This window comes from Triticum aestivum, chromosome 2D (assembly GCF_018294505.1).
Source record: "Triticum aestivum cultivar Chinese Spring chromosome 2D, IWGSC CS RefSeq v2.1, whole genome shotgun sequence".
NCBI classification, from domain to species: Eukaryota; Viridiplantae; Streptophyta; class Magnoliopsida; order Poales; family Poaceae; genus Triticum; species Triticum aestivum.
Window position 1 is genome coordinate 22,645,529 of NC_057799.1, and position 23,281 is coordinate 22,668,809.

Consider the following 23,281-nt stretch of genomic DNA (forward strand, 5'->3'; position numbering starts at 1 on the left):
CGTTATCAACTTTACATCTTTTGGTATTCACACTATGAACATGTGTAACATCACGTTCGAGATTCATCAAAAATAAACCATTGACCAGCGGGGCATGACCATAAAACATATCTCTCAAATAAATAGAACAACCATTATTCTCGGATTTAAATGAGTAGCCATCTCGAATTAAACGAGATCCAGATACAATGTTCATGCTCAAAGCTGGCACTAAATAACAATTATTGAGGTTTAAAACTAATCCCGTGGGTAGATGCAGAGGTAGCGTGCCGACGGCGATCACATCGACCTTGGAACCATTCCCGACGCGCATCGTCACCTCGTCCTTTGCCAGTCTCCGTTTATTCCGTAGTTCCTGTTTTGAGTTACAAATATGAGCAACCGCACCGGTATCAAATACCCAGGAGCTACTACGAGTACTGGTAAGGTACACATCAATTACATGTATATCACATATACCTTTGGTGTTGCCGGCCTTCTTCTTGTCCGCTAAGTATTTGGGGCAGTTCCGCTTCCAGTGACCACTTCCCTTGCAATAAAAGCACTCAGTCTCGGGCTTGGGTCCATTCTTTGACTTCTTCCCAGTAACTGGTTTACCGGGCGCGGCAACTCCCTTGCCGTCCTTCTTGAAGTTCTTCTTACCCTTGCCCTTCTTGAACTTAGTGGTTTTATTCACCATCAACACTTGATGTTCTTTTCTGATCTCCACCTCCGCTGATTTCAGCATTGAATATACCTCAGGAATGGTCTTTTCCATCCCCTGCATATTGTAGTTCATCACAAAGCTCTTGTAGCTTGGTGGAAGCGACTGAGGATTCTGTCAATGACCGCGTCATCCGGGAGATTAACTCCCAGCTGAGACAAGCGGTTGTGCAACCCAGACATTCTGAGTATGTGCTCACTAACAGAACTGTTCTCCTCCATTTTACAGCTGAAGAACTTGTCGGAGACATCATATCTCTCGACCCGGGCATGAGCTTGGAAAACCAATTTCAGCTCCTCGAACATCTCATATGCTCCATGTTTCTCAAAACGCTTTTGGAGACCCGGTTCTAAGCTGTAAAGCATGCCGCACTGAACGAGGGAGTAATCATCAGCACGCTGCTGCCAAGCGTTCATAACGTCTTGGTTTCTGGGATTGGTGCTTCACCTAGCGGTGCTTCTAGGACATAATCTTTCTTGGCTACTATGAGGATGATCCTCAGGTTCCGGACCCAGTCCGTATAGTTGCTGCCATCATCTTTCAGCTTGGTTTTCTCTAGGAACGCGTTGAAATTGAGGACAACGTTGGCCATTTGATCTACAAGACATAGTGTAAAGATTTTAGACTAAGTTCATGATAATTAAGTTCATCTAATCAAATTATTTAATGAACTCCCACTCAGATAGACATCCCTCTAGTCATCTAAGTGAACATGATCCGAGTTTAACTAGGCCGTGTCCGATCATCACGTGAGACGGACTAGTCAAGATCGGTGAACATCTCCATGTTGATCGTATCTTCTATACGACTCATGCTCGACCTTTCGGTCCTCCGTGTTCCGAGGCCATGTCTGTACATGCTAGGCTCGTCAAGTCAACCTAAGTGTATTGCGTGTGTTCCGAGGCCATGTCTGTACATGCTAGGCTCGTCAACACCCGTTGTATTCGAACGTTAGAATCTATCACACCCGATCATCACGTGGTGCTTCGAAACAACGAACCTTCGCAACGGTGCACAGTTAGGGTGAACACTTTCTTGAAATTATTATAAGGGATCATCTTACTTACTACCGTCGTTCTAAGCAAATAAGATGCAAAAACATGATAAACATCACATGCAATCAAATAGTGACATGATATGGCCAATATCATCATGCTCCTTTGATCTCCATCTTCGGGGCACCATGATCATCTTCGTCACCGGCATGACACCATGATCTCCATCATCATGATCTCCATCATTGTGTCTTCATGAAGTCGTCACGCCAACGATTACTTCTACTTCTATGGCTAACGCGTTTAGCAACAAAGTAAAGTAATTTACATGGCGTTATTCAATGACACGCAGGTCATGCAAAATAATAAAGACAACTCCTATGGCTCCTGCCGGTTGTCATACTCATCGACATGCAAGTCGTGATTCCTATTACAAGAATATGATCAATCTCATACATCACATATATCATTCATCACATCTTCTGGCCATATCACATCACATAGCACTTGCTGCAAAAACAAGTTAGACGTCCTCTAATTGTTGTTGCAAGTTTTTACGTGGTTTGTAGGTTTCTAGCAAGAACGTTTTCTTACCTACGTATGACCACAACGTGATTTGCCAATTTCTATTTACCCTTCATAAGGACCCTTTTCATCGAATCCGTTCCGACTAAAGTAGGAGAGACAGACACCCGCTAGCCACCTTATGCAACTAGTGCATGTCAGTCGGTGGAACCTGTCTCACGTAAGCGTACGTGTAAGGTCGGTCCGGGCCGCTTCATCCTACAATGCCGCCGAAACAAGAAACGACTAGTAGCGGCAAGAAGAATTGGCAAACTCAACGCCCACAACTGCTTTGTGTTCTACTCGTGCATAGTAACTACGCATAGGCCTGGCTCATGATGCCACTGTTGGGAATCGTAGCATAATTTTAAAATTTTCCTACGCTCACCAAGATGCATCTATGGAGTGTACTAGCAACGAGGGGAAAGGAGTGCATCTACATACCCTTGTAGATCGCGAGCGGAAGCGTTCCAATGAACGTGGATGACGGAGTCGTACTCGCCGTGATCCAAATCACCGATGACCGAGTGCCGAACGGACGGCACCTCCGCGTTCAACACACGTACGATGCAGAGACGTCTCCTCCTTCTTGATCTATCAAGGGGGAAGGAGAGGTTGATGGAGATCCAGCAGCACGACGGCGTGGTGGTGGATGTAGCGGGTCTCCGGCAGGGCTTCGCCGAGCTTCTGCGAGAGAGAGAGGTGTTGCAGGGGAGGAGGGAGGCGCCCAAGGCTGTAGGTTGCTGCCCTCCCTCCCCCCTTTATATAGGCCCCCTGGGGGGGCTCCGGCCCTAGAGATGGGATCTCATGGGGGGGCGGCGGCCAAAGGGGGGAAGGGGTTGCCTTGCCCCCCAAGGCAAGGGGGAACCCACCCACCCTAGGGTTCCCAACCCTAGGCGCATGGGGGAGGCCCAAGGGGGGCGCCCCAGCCCACTAAGGGCTGGTTCCCTTCCACTTTCAGCCCACGGGGCCCTCCGGGATAGGTGGCCCCACCCGGTGGACCCCCGGGACCCTCCCGGTGGTCCCGGTACAATACCGGTAACCCTCGAAACTTTCCCGGTGGCCGAAACTTGACTTCCTATATATAATTCTTCACCTCCGGACCATTCCGGAACCTCTCGTGACGTCCGGGATCTCATCCGGGACTCCGAACAACTTTCGGGTTTCCGCATACACATATCTCTACAACCCTAGCGTCACCGAACCTTAAGTGTGTAGACCCTACGGGTTCGGGAGACATGCAGACATGACCGAGACGCCTCTCCGGTCAATAACCAACAGCGGGATCTGGATACCCATGTTGGCTCCCACATGTTCCACGATGATCTCATCGGATGAACCACGGTGTCGAGGATTCAATCAATCCCGTATGCAATTCCCTTTGTCAATCGGTATGTTACTTGCCCGAGATTCGATCGTCGGTATCCCAATACCTTGTTCAATCTCGTTACCGGCAAGTCTCTTTACTCGTACCGCAATGCATGATCCCGTGACTAACGCCTTAGTCACATAGAGCTCATTATGATGATGCATTACCGAGTGGGCCCAGAGATACCTCTCCGTCACACGGAGTGACAAATCCCAGTCTCGATCCGTGCCAACCCAACAGACACTTTCGGAGATACCCGTAGTGCACCTTTATAGTCACCCAGTTACGTTGTGACGTTTGGCACACCCAAAGCACTCTTACGGTATCCGGGAGTTGCACGATCTCATGGTCTAAGGAAAAGATACTTGACATTGGAAAAGCTCTAGCAAACGAAACTACACGATCTTTTATGCTATGCTTAGGATTGGGTCTTGTCCATCACATCATTCTCCTAATGATGTGATCCCGTTATCAATGACATCCAATGTCCATAGTCAGGAAACCATGACTATCTGTTGATCAAGGAGCTAGTTAACTAGAGGCTTACTAGGGACACGTTGTGGTCTATGCATTCACACATGTATTACGATTTCCGGACAATACAATTATAGCATGAACAATAGACGATTATCATGAACAAAGAAATATAATAATAACCATTTATTATTGCCTCTAGGGAATATTTCCAACAGTCTCCCACTTGCACTAGAGTCAATAATCTAGTTACATTGTGATGAATCGAACACCCATTGCGTCATGGTGTTGATCATGTTTTGCCCTAGGGAGAGGTTTAGTCAACGGATCTGGTACATTCAGGTCCGTATGTACTTTACAAATATCTATGTCTCCATTTTGAACACTTTCACGAATGGAGTTGAAGCGACGCTTGATATGCCTGGTCTTCCTGTGAAACCTGGGCTCCTTCGCAAGGGCAATAGCTCCAGTGTTGTCACAGAAGAGAGTCATCGGGCCCGATGCATTGGGAATCACCCCTAGGTCGGTAATGAACTCCTTCATCCCGACTGCTTCCTGTGCTGCCTCCGAGGCTGCCATGTACTCCGCTTCACATGTAGATCCCGCCACGACGCTTTGCTTGCAACTGCACCAGCTTACTGCTCCTCCATTCAAAATATACACGTATTCGGTTTGTGACTTCGAGTCATCCAGATCTGTGTCGAAGCTAGCGTCGACGTAACCCTTTACGACGAGCTCTTCATCACCTCCATAAACGAGAAACATATCCTTAGTCCTCTTCAGGTACTTCAGGATATTCTTGACCGCTGTCCAGTGTTCCATGCCGGGATTACTTTGGTACCTTCCTACCAAACTTACGGCAAGGTTTACATCAGGTCTGGTACACAGCATGGCATACATAATAGACCCTATGGCCGAGGCATAGGGGATGACACTCATCTTTTCTATATCTTCTGCCGTGGTCGGGCATTGAGCCGTGCTCAACTGCACACCTTGCAACACAGGCAAGAACCCCTTCTTGGACTGATCCATACTGAACTTCTTCAATATCTTGTCAAGGTATGTACTCTGTGAAAGACCAATGAGGCGTCTTGATCTATCTCTATAGATCTTGATGCCTAATATATAAGCAGCTTCTCCAAGGTCCTTCATTGAAAAACACTTATTCAAATAGGCCTTTATACTTTCCAAGAATTCTATATCATTTCCCATCAATAGTATGTCATCCACATATAATATGAGAAATGCTACAGAGCTCCCACTCACTTTCTTGTAAACACAGGCTTCTCCATAAGTCTGTGTAAACCCAAACGCTTTGATCATCTCATCAAAGCGAATGTTCCAACTCCGAGATGCTTGCACCAGCCCATAGATTGAGCGCTGGAGCTTGCATACTTTGTTACATTCTTAGGATCGACAAAACCTTCCGGCTGCATCATATACAACTCTTCCTTAAGGAAGCCGTTAAGGAATGCCATTTTGACGTCCATCTGCCATATCTCATAATCATAGTATGCGGCAATTTCTAACATGATTCGGACGGACTTCAGCTTCGCTACGAGTGAGAAAGTCTCATCGTAGTCAACCCCTTGAACTTGTCGATAACACTTAGCGACAAGTCGAGCTTTGTAGATGGTCACATTACCATCTGCGTCCGTCTTCTTCTTAAAGATCCATTTGTTTTCTATGGCTCGCCGCTCATCGGGCAAGTCAGTCAAAGTCCATACTTTGTTTTCATACATGGATTCTATCTCGGATTTCATGGCTTCTAGCCATTTGTCGGAATCCGGGCCCGCCATCGCGTCTTCATAGTTCGAAGGTTCACCGTTGTCTAACAACATGATTTCCAGGACAGGCTTTCCGTACCACTCTGGTGCGGAACGTGTCCTTGTGGATCTACGAAGTTCAGTAACTTGATCCGAAGCTTCATGATCATCATCATTAACTTCCTCCCCAGTCGGTGTAGGCACCACAGGAACATTTTCCCGCGCTGCGCTACTTTCCGGTACGGAAGGGGTGACTATCACCTCATCAAGTTCCACTTTCCTCCCACTCAATTCTTTCGAGAGAAACTCCTTCTCCAGAAAGGACCCGTTCTTGGCAACGAAGATCTTGCCTTCGGATCTGAGGTAGAAGGTATACCCAATCGTTTCCTTAGGGTATCCTATGAAGACGCATTTTTCCGACTTGGGTTCGAGCTTTTCAGGTTGAAGTTTCTTGACATAAGCATCGCATCCCCAAACTTTTAGAAACGACAGCTTAGGTTTCTTCCCAAACCATAATTCATACGGTGTCGTCTCAACGGATTTAGACGGAGCCCTATTTAAAGTGAATGCGGCAGTCTCTAAAGCATAGCCCCAAAATGAGAGCGGTAAATCGGTAAGAGACATCATAGATCGCACCATATCCAATAGAGTGCGATTACGACGTTCGGACACACCATTTCTCTGAGGTGTTCCAGGCGGCGTGAGTTGTGAAACTATTCCACATTTCCTTAAGTGTGTACCAAATTCGTGACTTAAATATTCTCCACCACGATCTGATCGTAAGAATTTTATTTTCCTGTCACGTTGATTCTCAACTTTACTCTGAAATTCCTTGAACTTTTCAAAGGTTTCAGACTTGTGTTTCATTAGGTAGACATACCCATATCTACTTAAATCATCAGTGAGAGTGAGAACATAACGATATCCTCCGCGAGCCTCAACACTCATTGGACCACACACATCGGTATGTATGATTTCCAATAAGTTGGTTGCTCGCTCCATTGTTCCGGAGAACGGAGTCTTGGTCATCTTACCCAAAAGGCATGGTTCGCACGTGTCAAATGATTCGTAATCAAGAGACTCCAAAAGTCCATCTGCATGGAGCTTCTTCATGCGCTTGACACCAATGTGACCAAGGCGGCAGTGCCACAAGTATGTGGGACTATCGTTATCAACTTTACATCTTTTGGTATTCACACTATGACCATGTGTAACATCACGTTCGAGATTCATCAAAAATAAACCATTGACCAGCGGGGCATGACCATAAAACATATCTCTCAAATAAATAGAACAACCATTATTCTCGGATTTAAATGAGTAGCCACGTACAATGTTCATGCTCAAAGCTGGCACTAAATAACAACTATTGAGGTTTAAAACTAATCCCGTGGGTAGATGCAGAGGTAGCGTGCCGACGGCGATCACATCGACCTTGGAACCATTCCCGACGCGCATCGTCACCTCGTCCTTTGCCAGTCTCCGTTTATTCCGTAGTTCCTGTTTTGAGTTACAAATATGAGCAACCGCACCGGTATCAAATACCCAGGACCTACTACGAGTACTGGTAAGGTACACATCAATTACATGTATATCACATATACCTTTGGTGTTGCCGGCCTTCTTCTTGTCTGCTAAGTATCTGGGGCAGTTCCGCTTCCAGTGACCACTTCCCTTGCAATAAAAGCACTCAGTCTCGGGCTTGGGTCCATTCTTTGACTTCTTCCCAGTAACTGGTTTACCAGGCGTGGCAACTCCCTTGCCGTCCTTCTTAAAGTTCTTCTTACCCTTGCCCTTTTTGAACTTAGTGGTTTTATTCACCATCAACACTTGATGTTCTTTTCTGATTTCCACCTCCGCTGATTTCAGCATCGAATATACCTCAGGAATGGTCTTTTCCATCCCCTGCATATTGTAGTTCATCACAAAGCTCTTGAAGCTTGGTGGAAGCGACTGAAGGATTCTGTCAATGACCGCGTCATCCGGGAGATTAACTCCCAGCTGAGTCAAGCGGTTGTGCAACCCAGACATTCTGAGTATGTGCTCACTAACAGAACTGTTCTCCTCCATTTTACAGCTGAAGAACTTGTCGGAGACATCATATCTCTCGACCCGGGCATGAGCTTGGAAAACCAATTTCAGCTCTTCGAACATCTCATATGCTCCATGTTTCTCAAAACGCTTTTGGAGACCCGGTTCTAAGCTGTAAAGCATGCCGCACTGAACGAGGGAGTAATCATCAGCACGCTGCTGCCAAGCGTTCATAACGTCTTGGTTTTGTGGGATTGGTGCTTCACCTAGCGGTGCTTCTAGGACATAATCTTTCTTGGCTACTATGAGGATGATCCTCAGGTTCCGGACCCAGTCCGTATAGTTGCTGCCATCATCTTTCAGCTTGGTTTTCTCTAGGAACGCGTTGAAATTGAGGACAACGTTGGCCATTTGATCTACAAGACATAGTGTAAAGATTTTAGACTAAGTTCATGATAATTAAGTTCATCTAATAAAATTATTTAATGAACTCCCACTCAGATAGACATCCCTCTCGTCATCTAAGTGAGACATGATCTGAGTTTAACTAGGCCGTGTCCGATCATCACGTGAGACGGACTAGTCAAGATCGGTGAACATCTCCATGTTGATCGTATCTTCTATACGACTCATGCTCGACCTTTCGGTCCTCCGTGTTCCGAGGCCATGTCTGTACATGCTAGGCTCGTCAAGTCAACCTAAGTGTATTGCGTGTGTTCCGAGGCCATGTCTGTACATGCTAGGCTCGTCAACACCCGTTGTATTCAAACGTTAGAATCTATCACACCCGATCATCACGTGGTGCTTCGAAACAACGAACCTTCGCAACGGTGCACAGTTAGGGTGAACACTTTCTTGAAATTATTATAAGGGATCATCTTACTTACTACCGTCGTTCTAAGAAAATAAGATGCAAAAACATGATAAACATCACATGCAATCAAATAGTGACATGATATGGCCAATATCATCATGCTCCTTTGATCTCCATCTTCGGGGCACCATGATCATCTTCGGCACCGGCATGACACCATGATCTCCATCATCATGATCTCCATCATTGTGTCTTCATGAAGTCGTCACGCCAACGATTACTTCTACTTCTATGGCTAACGCGTTTAGCAACAAAGTAAAGTAATTTACATGGCGTTATTCAATGACACACAGGTCATGCAAAATAATAAAGACAACTCCTATGGCTCCTGCCGGTTGTCATACTCATCGACATGCAAGTCATGATTCCTATTACAAGAATATGATCAATCTCATACATCACATATATCATTCATCACATCTTCTGGCCATATCACATCACATAGCACTTGCTGCAAAAACAAGTTAGACGTCCTCTAATTGTTGTTGCAAGTTTTTACGTGGTTTGTAGGTTTCTAGCAAGAACGTTTTCTTACCTACGTATGACCACAACGTGATTTGCCAATTTCTATTTACCCTTCATAAGGACCCTTTTCATCGAATCCGTTCCGACTAAAGTAGGAGAGACAGACACCCGCTGGCCACCTTATGCAACTAGTGCATGTCAGTCGGTGGAACCTGTCTCACGTAAGCGTACGTGTAAGGTCGGTCCGGGCCGCTTCATCCTACAATGCCGCCGAAACAAGAAACGACTAGTAGCGGCAAGAAGAATTGGCAAACTCAACGCCCATAACTGCTTTGTGTTCTACTCGTGCATAGTAACTACGCATAGGCCTGGCTCATGATGCCACTGTTGGGAATCGTAGCATAATTTTAAAATTTTCCTACGCTCACCAAGATGCATCTATGGAGTGTACTAGCAATCAGGGGAAAGGAGTGCATCTACATACCCTTGTAGATCGCGAGCGGAAGCGTTCCAATGAACGTGGATGACGGAGTCGTACTCGCCGTGATCCAAATCACCGATGACCGAGTGCCGAACGGACGGCACCTCCGCGTTCAACACACTTACGGTGCAGCGACGTCTCCTCCTTCTTGATCTATCAAGGGGGAAGGAGAGGTTGATGGAGATCCAGCAGCACGACGGCGTGGTGGTGGATGTAGCGGGTCTCCGGCAGGGCTTCGCCGAGCTTCTGCGAGAGAGAGAGAGAGAGGTGTTGCAGGGGAGGAGGGAGGCGCCCAAGGCTGTAGGTTGCTGCCCTCCCTCCCTCCTTTATATAGGCCCCCTGGGGGGGGCGCCGGACCTAGAGATGGGATCTCATGGGGGGGCGGCGGCCAAAGGGGGGAAGGGGTTGCCTTGCCCCCCAAGGCAAGGGAGAACCCACCCACCCTAGGGTTCCCAACCCTAGGCGCATGGGGGAGGCCCAAGGGGGGCGCCCCAACCCACTAAGGGCTGGTTCCCTTCCACTTTCAGCCCACGGGGCCCTCCGGGATAGGTGGCCCAACCCGGTGGACCCCCGGGACCCTCCCGGTGGTCCCGGTACAATACCGGTAACCCTCGAAACTTTCCCGGTGGCCGAAACTTGACTTCCTATATATAATTCTTCACCTCCGGACCATTCCGGAACCTCTCGTGACGTCTGGGATCTCATCCGGGACTCCGAACAACTTTCGGGTTTCCGCATACACATATCTCTACAACCCTAGCGTCACCGAACCTTAAGTGTGTAGACCCTACGGGTTCGGGAGACATGCAGACATGACCGAGACGCCTCTCCGGTCAATAACCAACAGCGGGATCTGGATACCCATGTTGGCTCCCACATGTTCCACGATGATCTCATCGGATGAACCACGGTGTCGAGGATTCAATCAATCCCGTATGCAATTCCCTTTGTCAATCGGTATGTTACTTGCCCGAGATTCGATCGTCGGTATCCCAATACCTTGTTCAATCTCGTTACCGGCAAGTCTTTTTACTCGTACCGCAATGCATGATCCCGTGACTAACGCCTTAGTCACATAGAGCTCATTATGATGATGCATTACCGAGTGGGCCCAGAGATACCTCTCCGTCACACGGAGTGACAAATCCTAGTCTTGATCCATGCCAACCCAACAGACACTTTCGGAGATACCCGTAGTGCACCTTTATAGTCACCCAGTTACGTTGTGACGTTTGGCACACCCAAAGCACTCCTACGGTATCCGGGAGTTGCACGATCTCATGGTCTAAGGAAAAGATACTTGACATTGGAAAAGCTCTAGCAAACGAAACTACACGATCTTTTATGCTATGCTTAGGATTGGGTCTTGTCCATCACATCATTCTCCTAATGATGTGATCCCGTTATCAATGACATCCAATGTCCATAGTCAGGAAACCATGACTATCTGTTGATCAACGAGCTAGTTAACTAGAGGCTTACTAGGGATACGTTGTGGTCTATGCATTCACACATGTATTACGATTTCCGGACAATATAATTATAGCATGAACATTAGACGATTATCATGAACAAAGAAATATAATAATAACCATTTAGTATTGCCTCTAGGGCATATTTCCAACAAGTATTGTAATCTACCGACTTTTAATGTATTTGATATTTTTTAAGCCTTTTATGAAAGTTTTTTTCTTTTTTATTGTTTGATTCTTAAGTATTTCAATTATTGAAGTCCTTTAATTATTTATATTTTGTGCAAATAAAATTATGTTAGATTTATTGAAATGTTATTTCTTGTATTTACCAGCCTACTAAGACAAAACTTAAAGTTCAGATATTAGGGAGATTATAAGAATAGACAGGAATAGAAGGTTATATATGTCAACCTAGGGGTACCATAAGAAATGCATTAGAAAGTAAAGCGTGCTTTGTTACATCGTTCTTTGATTTTAAAATTAACTGTATTTTTGTATGATGGGTTTTTATAGCAATTAATATTCTGCATATACCGTGAAGGCGGTTGGGTAACCATGTACCCCTTGCAGACGCTATTGGGTTGGCCATGTAGATTGATCCTTCCAGCTTTAGGAAGGTTACACAAATTCATATATAAGGTTTATTTAAAATATGACCGAAGTTGTAGAGCATCTAGATTGATGAAGTCATCACGGGCACCTTGCATGTTGACGGGGAAGCGTCAAGCCTGCGATTTGACCTTGCCATCAACCATTGTTGTGACCGTAATCATCGTCTTCATTCTCATGTCGCTAGCTCATTTGGACGAGTGGTGGCCAACGGAACGAAAACCGGGAATGTGAGGATTCCTTTCTTTTTCATGAAGGAGTTCGAGCCTGAAGTGGCATGGCTCGGGAGGTGGCTTGCCAGCTAGAGTGGGCCAAGGAGATGGTTCGAAGCTCGCGAGGATGGTAGATGCGGTTCCCTAGATGGATCCAAAGATGGCACTCGAGACACGGAAGAGCCATGGGACATTGAAGCAGTGAAAACTTTTGCTCAGTGGTGATAGTGGGTGGCGTCTCTGACGAAGAGGAGAGGGGGGGATAAGGTGGTGGCTACGCGACTTGTGGGAGGTGCCAATGGGAAAGAAGATTTTTTTTTGTTGAAAGGCAACGGAAAAGTGTTTTAAGAGGTGGTGGTGGTTGCACTAGTAGAAAAAGGCCCATTTGTCACTACAAGAAATATGTCAACTTGTGACCCTCACTATTGGCCGCTGAAAGGTCATAGTTTTTCATTTGCGACCTTTTTGTGACAAAAAACAGAAGGTCAAAAGCTGGCAGTCGTAAACTGAAATTAGTGACCTTCTCTGTGATATGTAAAAGGTCGTTGGTTCTTCGACCAAATTTTTGGTCACTAGCAACCTCCTCAGGCCACGTAGGCATCCAGCGTGGCAAGCTGATGTGGCACAAGAATCAGCCCGGTCCGATTCGGCGTTTTACATGGGCCGAGCCCAACAATTCAGCCTTTTTAATGTATTTTTTCCTGTTGTTTTTACTAGCTACATGGGCTTGGGCCATTGGTTCGGCCTTTTTTGCTTTCTAGGTGCAGCCTTTTCACATTCTATATATTTTTTATTTTCGGGTTTTCTTTTTTTTTTGTTACATTCAATTTTCAGATTATTGTAGTCAACTGGATGCACATTGTCAGATTCTTCTCGGCACTAGGTCCCAAACATCAGGTTTTAATTTTTCACAACTTGTAACTCAATGATATACCAATCAGAGAACACATTTTAAATATATTCAAATAACAGCCAAATCACCGATGTACCAATCAAGTTTATTACATTCCACCAATCACAATATAACCATACAATATTACACCAATCATAATATAGCACTCTACAGATAAAACGCTCAACAAGTACAGGCACGTCTCCAACACCTTAGCGCCTTCAACCTGCAAAACATCACATCCAGCCACATATTAACGATCAAATCAATTCACCCCTTGACGCCCTGGTAGGTGACGACGATGTGGTAGTGGTGGAAGCCGCCGCCGAGGCCGACGGCGCCTGCGGTGTCCTCGTCGTCATCGAAGGCGATGACGACGGACGGGTCAGCGTCGAAGCAGGTGTGCTGCAGGCCACATCATCATATTTGAGCAATAATATTTCCGTATTACTACACAGGAACTACAGCACTAGGAGTACACAGCAACTAGTAGCAGAACTAGAAGAAATAGTCAAATTGAGTGTACACCAATATCATCAGGAACATGAGTATAACAGGCATCTTGCTTTACTGGGATAAAGTGACACAGCAGAATTACTAGGATACAGTGACACAGCAGCAATAAGATAACATATTATGTGCTACAGGCTGACATTTCCAAAGTGGCACGTTTGATATGCTAAGGACTTGTTGATCTAATCCAGGTTTTGTTTTACAAATCAGTTTTGCTGTAAATTCAGCTAGTGTTCAAGTTATAAACAGTTTCTTTTTACTTGCCATCTTTGTTTCTTCTCCGTGACATTTAGTAGCACACAGGAGTATATCCTGCTGTGCCTATGCATTGCAAGAGCCAAACCAATACTAAATATTATTGCAAACCTAACATACTTGAACAGCTTGGTCAGGGCAAGAACAGACCTGTTGAGCTCTGAAGTTGAACGAATGGTGACCGAGTTTTCAGAAGAAGTAGTGGGCTATTTTACATAAATTATGTCCTCCTCATCTGGTTCATCTCCCTCCCAGACACCATCTTCTTCTTCTGCTATATCTGAAACTTCCACATCTTCTTCTTCAACATTTCCTTCTCTCTGTTCCCTTTCCTCCTTTAGTTTGTCCAATATAGTAAGAATCTGCAGAGGTGAACTGGTTAGACAAGGATCTCCTGGTACATATGAGAAAAATGTGAAAAATGCTCCATGTAATTATTCTTTGTGGTAATAATACAGATCCTACAGCAGATTTAAATGTCCACTCTATAGGCACTGAGCTATGCAGAAAACTGAAGCGTTTCCAGCTTTTGAGCTAGTTTCCAGCTCTACAGCAAGAAGTTCACATCTAATATAATATCGGAAAACATATAAGTTATCCACATACATGTAAATGATGATTCTAATTTTCACCTAAACTGAACTGCAAATACACCGCAGAATGTAACTAGAGAAGCAAACGACTGTCACATACAGTGTGCAAATTGCAAGGGAGGATAAACAGGATCAGTTAAGATAAGTATCCCGTACTACGTTTTACAACGATCGCAGAAGGCAGTATCGAATGGCGATGCAAACAAGTTCAAAGAAACATGGTGTCGATAACTCTGCTCTGCAGCAGCAAAGATGGCAGTAGTAACAAATAGTAGGCGGTGAATACTGAATAAGGTCTGACCATGAACTACCGAAAGATGAAAAATGGGTGAAAGCTCATGGTGATGGTGCAGCTAGATGAGTACTGTACGTTTTTGGCAATAGAGGAACAAACTTGTATTTCGTAACATGCCAATGCCTGACAAAACAGAATCAAGCATACCCTGCTTCCGCGCTCCATGGACTCGTCTTCGATGAACCATATCTTGGGCGTGAGGCGCAGCTTCATCCGCTTGCCAATCTGGCTCCTGACTGGCCTTGTCCTTGAGCCCGGCCATGGCCACTTTCTTCCCCCTCTCGTCCCCAAACACAGACACATACACCTTGCACACCTGCAGACACAGACCGAAGCAGAGACAAGGAGCTCAGCATCACCCCCCACAACCAACCATCCCAGATTGCAGCGCAGCCGCATCGTTTCGAGGGAGGGTCCGGGCGTGACCTGGAGGTCGTTGGAGAGCTCGACGTCGGCGATGGTGGTGAGGGAGGAGAGGTAGTGGTCGGCGCCGAGGGCGGCCTCGGGGAGGACGGCGCGCTGCATGATGGGGTCGCGGGTCAGCATGTCCGCCAGCTCCCGCGGGATCTGCTTCGCCACCATCCGCACCCGCCGTCCTTGGCCATGCACCGCACCACGCGCAGCGACGTCGACGACCACGACGACGGCCACGGCAGGCGCCGCACAGAGACAGGCGCCGCGGCGGCGAGGGCCCACGGCGGCGACGGGGACACCAGCGGCCGGCACGGGAACAACAAGCTGGCTTCGCGGTGGTGGTGGATTTTGCGCCGCGCTGAGGCCGTCGGCCGTCGCTGTGGGGAGTGGGAAGGGGATAGTGTTGAGAACCCAACAGTATCTCCCGGCTTGATTTAGAATAATTTCCACTTGATAAGTTCAATTGGGGTGGTGAGGGCAGGGGAGGGGCGAGAGGAGGAGGGCGTGGGGGAGGCCATGAACGGCGGCGAGCTCCGCAGGAGGAAGGTGACGGCGGCGATGGATCTGGAAGGGAGGAGGCGAGCTCTCGCTCTCTCTCTCCATGGGGCGAGACAGAGAGGAGACGGGGGATCTGGAAGGGGATCGATGGATGGATGTGGAAAGAAAGGAGGCGGGGGGTGGATGCAAAATGACCATCTAGGGTTTCGGGGTTGGTGTGGAAGGGTTGAGAACTACCGTTGGATCCGCGAGCATCTGACGGTGCTTCATGCACGATCCGCGTGACATGTCCACGGACCAATCAGAATGCAGTATGATGTAATGACCATATAAATTGGTCAAAGTTGACTAAAAATAATTTTTCAAGTGCCCGAAATGAGTTTTTTTTTGAAGTATCTATAATATATTTGTTGCAAAATTGGACCAAATAAAATTTGTAAAATATTACACCATATTTAATGTATAATTAACCAAATGGTCGGGTGTCAAAAGATTTGATCCACCTCTCGTGAAAAAGACAAATTTCCGCCGATTCAGCTGGAAGCGGGTCAAATTTGAACTGCAGTTGCCTCATAATTTGCTTTTTATTTTTTCAAAAAATTATTTTTAGATACAAAAGTATCTATTTAATCAGAGAAACACCAAAAGTTTCCCAAGATTTAACCACTAGCTAGGAACGGTCATGCCCGTTGTTTTGACCGCATTTTGAAACGGGCATGACCTTGTAATACGATAATTATTTTAAAAAGTGTTCTCAGAAACGAGCTATCATGTGTGGAGATCAATGGCTTTCAAGTCAAATGATCAATCTTATGGCCACATTCATGACATAGTTTGTTCAAATGATCTCATATTGTGCAGAAGGGTGCATATTGGAATGACAAACAATGTTGCCTAAGGAAATTTTCATTTTTTTGGACGAAAAAATCATTTACCATTTTTCGAGAGCCCAAAATGAGTTATTTTTAAGAACCTACCAAATAATTGTTGCAAAATTGTACCAAATCAATTTTCTAAAATACTAGGCCTTATTTAATGCACAGTTGACCAAATGGTTGGGTGTCAAAAGTTTTGGTCCACCTCTCGTGAAAAAGACAAATTTCCGCCGATTTTGTTGGAAGCGGGTGAAATTTGAACTGCAGCTGCCTCATAGTTTGTTTTTTATTTTTCCCAAAAATAATTTTTAGGTACAAAAGTATCTATTTAATCAGAGAAACACCAAAAGTTATCCAAGATTCAACCACTACCTAGGAACGGTCATGCCCGTCATTTTGACCGCATTTTGAAACGGGCATGAAAAATTCAAAAAATATAAAAAAAATTGGAAAGCCTTCGCATTGTGTCATTATATGTGGCCATGTTACCAGGAAAAATGATAAACGTGTAATACGATAATTTTTTTAAAAAGTGTTCTCAGAAACGAGCTATCGTGTGTGGAGATCAATGGCTTTCAAGTCAAATGATCAATCTTATGGCGACATTCATGGCATATTTTGTTCAAATGATCTCATATTGTGCACAAGGGTGCATCTTGGAATGGCGAACAATGTTGCCTAAGGGAGTTTACATTCTCTTTGCACGGAAAATTCATTTTCCATTTTTCGAGTGCCCGAAATGAGGTTTTTTTGTGAAGGAACTACCAAATAAATGTTTTAAAAGTGGATCAAATCAATTTTAAAAAATACTAGGCCATGTTTAATGCAGAATTGACACAATGGTTGGGTGTCAAAAGCCTTGACCCAACTCTGGTGAAAAAGACAAATTTCCGCCGATTTAGTAGGAAGCGGGTTAAATTTTAACTGTAGCTACCTCATAGTTTGCTCTTTATTTTTTCCAAAAATCATTTTTAGGTACATAACTATCTATTTAATCAGAGAAACATCAAAAGGTTTCCAAGATTCAACAACTAGCTATGAACGGTCAAGCCCGTCGTTTTGACCGCATTTTGAAAGGGGCATAAAAATTTCAAAAAAAAAATCAAAAAATTTGGAAACCTTCGCATTGTGTCATCATATGTGACCAAGTTTCCAGGAAAAATAATAAACTTGTAATACGGTAATTATTTTTAAAAAGTGTTCTCAGAAATGAGCTATCATGCGTGAAGATTCATGGCTTTCAAGCCAAATAATCAATCTTATGGCCACATTCATGGCATAGTTTGTTCAAATGATCTCATATTGTGCACAAGGGTGCATCTTGGAATTCCAAACAATGTTGCCTAAGGGAGTTTTCATTGTCTTTGCACGGTAAATTCATTTTCCATTTTCCGAGTGCCTGAAATGAGTTTTTTTGTGAAGGACCTACCATATATTTGTTGCAAAATTGGACCAAATTAATTTTATAAAATACTAGGCCATATTTAATGCACAATTGACAGAATGGTTGGGTGTCAAAAGCTTTGATCCATCTCTGGTGAAAAAGACAAATTCCCGCCAATTCAGGAGGAAGCGGGTCAAATTTGAACTGTAGCTGCCTCATAGTTTGCTATTTATTTTTTCCAAAAATCATTTCTAGGTCAATAAGTATCTATTTAAGCATAAATACATGGTTTGGTGGTGATACATTGAGGTTTGGATGGTGGCCCAGGGCCCCAACTCCAAAGCGCGTAGACTCGCATGCCCGCCGCGTGGTCATGACCGTGGCGTTGCCATGAGTTCTGGGAAGCCTAGGCATGTCTAGTAGGTTTGGCACTCCCCAGGTAGATGCTTGGAATAAAATAACAACAGAAGAATCTCACGAGGAGACCGAACAATGCTCAAACATGAATTAGCACCGAAGTGTTTGATTAGTGGTACGAGAAATGCACATGGCCAATGGGCCTGAGTTTTGGCCGAGGATGATCATCTACTAAGGACACTATCTTGGAAAAATTGCAGCTCAAATGGAGGAGCCTAGGTGTAACTTGCTTTGCAACGTACCACACTGGACAGAAATATGAATGTTGAAGCCACACTCACATGTATTGTTAGATGTGGCTCAAATTTTGCGGAGAGCAATGATTTGGGAATATAGAAGATGTGGCAAAAATTCAGCACATTAGGATATGCCTAGCTAGTACTTCCTTCACAACAGTTCGAGTTGAACAAAAACTTTGGAAATTTGCCGAGGAAGATTTACTAGGCAAATGGAGTTGAATATTGTCATGAGGCAATGATTTGGATAGTAATGAATGCCCAATTTTTTTGGGAATTTTTGGAATGACAAAAATATAGGTTGCTTCACAACCTAGGGAAAAAATGGACACATGGACATGACACATAGGCAAAACTGATGAGGTGGCGCCTAGTCATAGCAATAAGTACCAATGCATCCACGTTCACAACCTCATGACCATTTATATTGGTCGTAATCAGGTAGAAATAAGGTCATTGGCCACTCTTGTCTGCTTTGTGACCATTTGGTGTAAGCAATTTCAGGGTTTGAGCCATTCCAAGCGAAATGGCTGTCACAAGTTGACATATTTCTTGTAGTGTGTCCCGGTTCTAGAGGCCCATTTGTCTCGGTTCTAGAACCAGGACTAAAGGGTTGGGACTAAAGCCCATCACCTTTAGTCCCGGTTCGCTTACGAACCGGGACAGATGGTGCTCCACGTGGCCGCTGTGGCGAGCCCAGGCAGGAGGTCCTTTGGTCCCAGTTGGTAACACCAATCGGGACCAAAAACCATCCACGCGTCAGCAGCTCAGGAGCTCAGGAGCTAGGGTTTTTGTTTTTTAAGGGGGGGGGTGGTGGTGGTTTTGGAGGGTTAATTTAGGGGTTTCATATATTGTGTTATCTATCTAATAGAGAGAAGTGACCTCTCTTATCTCCGTGCTTGGTCGACGCTAGGTACTATACGCATAGAGAGAACTCAACACGCTAGCTAGTAAGCAAATGAAGGAACCATTAAGTACACAAGATCGTCATGATCATATACAGAGAGAAGTGATCGACCTCTCCTTCTCCGAGAGATTGGTCGAACAACAAGTTTCGTATATCTATCCGACGCTACTAGCTACATATATACAATATAAGATCTCTTACAATCCCTAACATCTGAAGTCAATTTCCACATGGTATTCTCCGGCTGGATTGATGACGTGGTCAAGAAAGAATCCTGCCAATTCCTCTTGAATTGCTCGTATTCGATCTTGTGGTAGGAGTTCATCACGCATCTGCCAGATCTAAATTGAAGAAGAGGGTCAATACATGTGTATGAATGAAACTCAACACAAATGATGGTAATAAAATAAAATTGTGAATATTTTTGCTTACGCACTTCATATTGTCTTTCAGAGTAGCCCCGCTTATTAGAGGCCGTCGCGTTGTAGATGAACTCGCAAACGTAGTATCCACAAAAATCATTCCCGGCTTCCTACCACAAGCACTACGAGAAACAGAGGTCAATCAAACTGATAAGCAAACATGCTAAATGGTATTGATGAAACTAGCTAGAATCAATGGGAGATGCGCAGAACTAGGTAGTAGTACTTACTCTTGGGTGTTTAAATTGCAGCTCGGTCGGCAGTCCCGGAGAAATTGCGGTGAACTCTTTCCAAGCCCTGCCAGACAAGGAAAACAATTACTTGATATCAGGAAATGAACAAAGTTGACGATAAGGTGCGATAATGATCGATTGAACTTACTTCTGGAGCATTTCAGTCATGTCCGCATACTCCTGGGGATCTTTTCTTCTCGAGTCTAATACGGTTACGACTCCCGGCTCAAGCTTAATCTCTAGCAGAATAAAGTGGAACCTGCACATGCATGCATAACTCATCAGTTACATTACTATACCCTCGAGTAATAAGGGAAAACGAATTTGCACAAGACAGTAACACTCACTTGAAGTTGTAAAGAAAGAGTATTTTGTCTTTGCTTTGATTTTTGAGCAACGATTGTAGCAAGTTGTCCTCGGTTTCTGAGACATTGTGTTTAACCGTAAATTCATGTCTGACATTTGGGTTAATGAACCCAATGTCATAGATTTCTGTTTTTTTGAATTCGGCGATCTTCAATCTGCATAATATAGCGAGGATAATTATATATACATGCAATGAAAGAGCTAAGCTATATATAGAGACTTAATTACAGAAAGTAGTACTTACAGACAGTAGCAAGCCACAGGTGATTTGTCGAGGGCCTTTTGATTGTAGAACTGGAAAAACTCGTGAAAATCAATAGTTAACAGATCTTGTCCAATGAAGTCGTGGTCATCTTTAATTCTCATCGACAAAGCATCCTTCCCAGACTCGCTGCAGGCTTTCATCTACCATTGATGGAATCTTTGCATCATCGTTGGTAGAGGAGGACTTCCATCTTTGACGAGAGGCTTCCCGTACTGGTATCGGAAGTCGTCCACCTCCATTGTATCAAAATGTACATCATCGCCCAGGTAGTTACCAAGATTGGTACTGGGCACCATCCCCGGCAGATTGCGACGATATCGCTAGACACCTTGAGCGGGGGGCATGATTGGTTCACCCGTTCGCCGAGCTGGGGAATTTTTTCCCACTTCTTCGACCCACGCGCATCTTCTAGTGTCTTCTTAAGACAGCGGACATGGTTGTCATCCGGCGAACGCGGTGGTGGTCGCTTCAAGGCATCCATAGTGCGCTTCGCTTTAACCGGATATATCGCCTCCTTCGGAGGTGGAGGTTTCTTTGCAAAAAAGTCCTTCACATAGGCTTCACAGATCTCCGTGTTTTCCTCCACGGTCCTCTCATATGGTAACTTCTCTAGAGGCTTCAGAGATGGAGCATATCTGTATTGCCTGCCACCTCTGGTTGTACTGCTAGACGCCGGAGTGCAGGCGTCTCTCTTCCGTTGTTGCTTACGAGGCGGAGAAGGAGCTGGAGTGCTCCGACACGCCGGAGGAGCCGGAGCGAATGCGTCTGTCTTCCACTGTTGCTGGCGAGGTGGAGGAGGAGGCGGACAACTCGAACGCACCGGAGAAGGCGAAGGAGGAGGCGGAGTGCCGGCCTCACGCACCGGAGCAGCCGGAGAAGGAGGCGGAGTGCCCTGATCACTCGCCGGAGGAGGAGAAGGAGGAGGAGGCGGAGTGCCCTGACTCGCCGGAGGAGGAGGAGGAGGCGGAGGCGTCCAGTTCGGAAGTTTGATGTGCTCCTTCTGCCATAGACATGGAGTCTCAGAGCAAGACCCAGCTGAGTCTCCCATTCACCTATAGGGTGGTCAAGCTCGAGTTCCTCAAATCCCTCCGTTACTTCATCCACCATCACGACAGCATAGCCATGTGGAATCGGACGGAAGTGAAAAGTTCCGTCGGGTTGAGGAGGTGCAACAGAGCCGACAGCCGCCTTGACTTTGTGGTTCTGCCATTGTGTCATAAGCTGGCAATGTTGAACCTCCGTGATAGCATCCACGGGGTTGCTAGGAGCCGTGAAGCCAGGCTGCTGAACGAGCTCGGTGGAAGCCACGTTGCTTCTCTGCTGAGATGGCGGGGTAGCTTCTAGGGCAGCTCCGGCAGCTCACTAGCTCTCAACTTGTTCCTCTAGCTTTTGTACTCTTGCATTCAGCTTCTGCATTTGGCTCTGCTCCAGTTTCCTCTTCCTCTCCCGGGTTTTGTAACCGCCTGTGCCTGGAAACCCAACCTTCCACGCAACGGAGCCTGGCGTGCCTCATGTTTGTCCAGGGTGCTCAAGATTCCCGAGGGCCTCTGTCAGCTCGCCGTTCTCTTTGTCGGGAACGAACGTCCTTTGCTGCGCTGCGGCGATACACTTCTGATGCTTCTTGACGGGTATTGCAAGTTGCTCGTCCGTCCAAACGCACTTCCCTGTTTCAGGGTCCAAGGTTCCCCCAACCCCGAAGAACCAGTCCTTGAACGGTCTGGCCAGTTCAATGTCTCTGGTTCGACCCCTTTAGGAATCAGGTCATTCTCAGCTTTGTCCCACAACGGTGGGGCTTTGAGGTAGCCCCCTGACCCCGTGCGATGGTGATACAGCTTCTTTATAACATTTATCTTGTTTGTCTCCGACATCTTCTTACTCTTCTCCGATGTCTTGTAGGCCACAAATGCGGGCCATTGATCTCTTATCTTCCCTTTATTGACATACGTTTATTTCAACTCATTCTTCCACCTCCTGAATAGATATGTCATCTTCTTAAGAGCATGAGCCTTGACCAGTGGCTCTATAACTGGCTTATTCAGGTCCTCCTCTGGCGGTAGGGTGAAATTTGCCTTCAGCGAGGTCCAAAGATCATCTTTCTATCTATCGATGACATAAGAAACTTGAGGCTCTTCGTTCTTAGGCTTATTCAATTGCTGGATGCTGATCGGGATGATGTCCCTAACAATAGCTCCGCACTGAGCAGAAAATGCTTCCTTGGTCCGCCTGGGTTCAATCGGTTGGCCATCGTCCGCGATTGATGTGATCGTGAAACTTTCATCCTGGCGGAACCTTTTCTTCACGCCTCGTCTCGTTACCGATGTTTGGCTCGATCCGAAGGGCTAGAAAAGAAGAAAGAAGAGTTAATATATGTACATACCAAACAATTAATGCATCAATTAGCTAGTCAGCACAGGCTTAATTAATATATATACCTCGCCGGCTTTGCAACAGCTCCCTCCTCCGTTCGGTCACCGGAGCCGTCATCACGGTCTCCTTCTTCCACCGGCATTCGGTCACCGGAGACATCATGATCATGTCCTTCCTCCTCCATTTTTCGATCACCGGAGCCTCCTTCACCCTCTCCTTCCAGACCATCGGTGTCGTTGAGATACGACAAGACACCACCTCCGCCGAGGATTATGTCCCCCAACAACTATTCTGTTTCCAACTCTCTTTGCTCCATAGTTTCTGCAAATAT

The 23,281-nt window shown here is 45.7% G+C and overlaps 1 pseudogene; it reads right to left on the minus strand.

Annotated features, from left to right (window-relative positions):
- Positions 1 to 12,949: 12,949 nt before the first annotated feature.
- On the minus strand, positions 12,950 to 15,414 carry LOC123055557 (probable ribosome-binding factor A, chloroplastic; annotated as a pseudogene).
- Between the last annotated feature and the right edge of the window lie 7,867 nt (positions 15,415 to 23,281).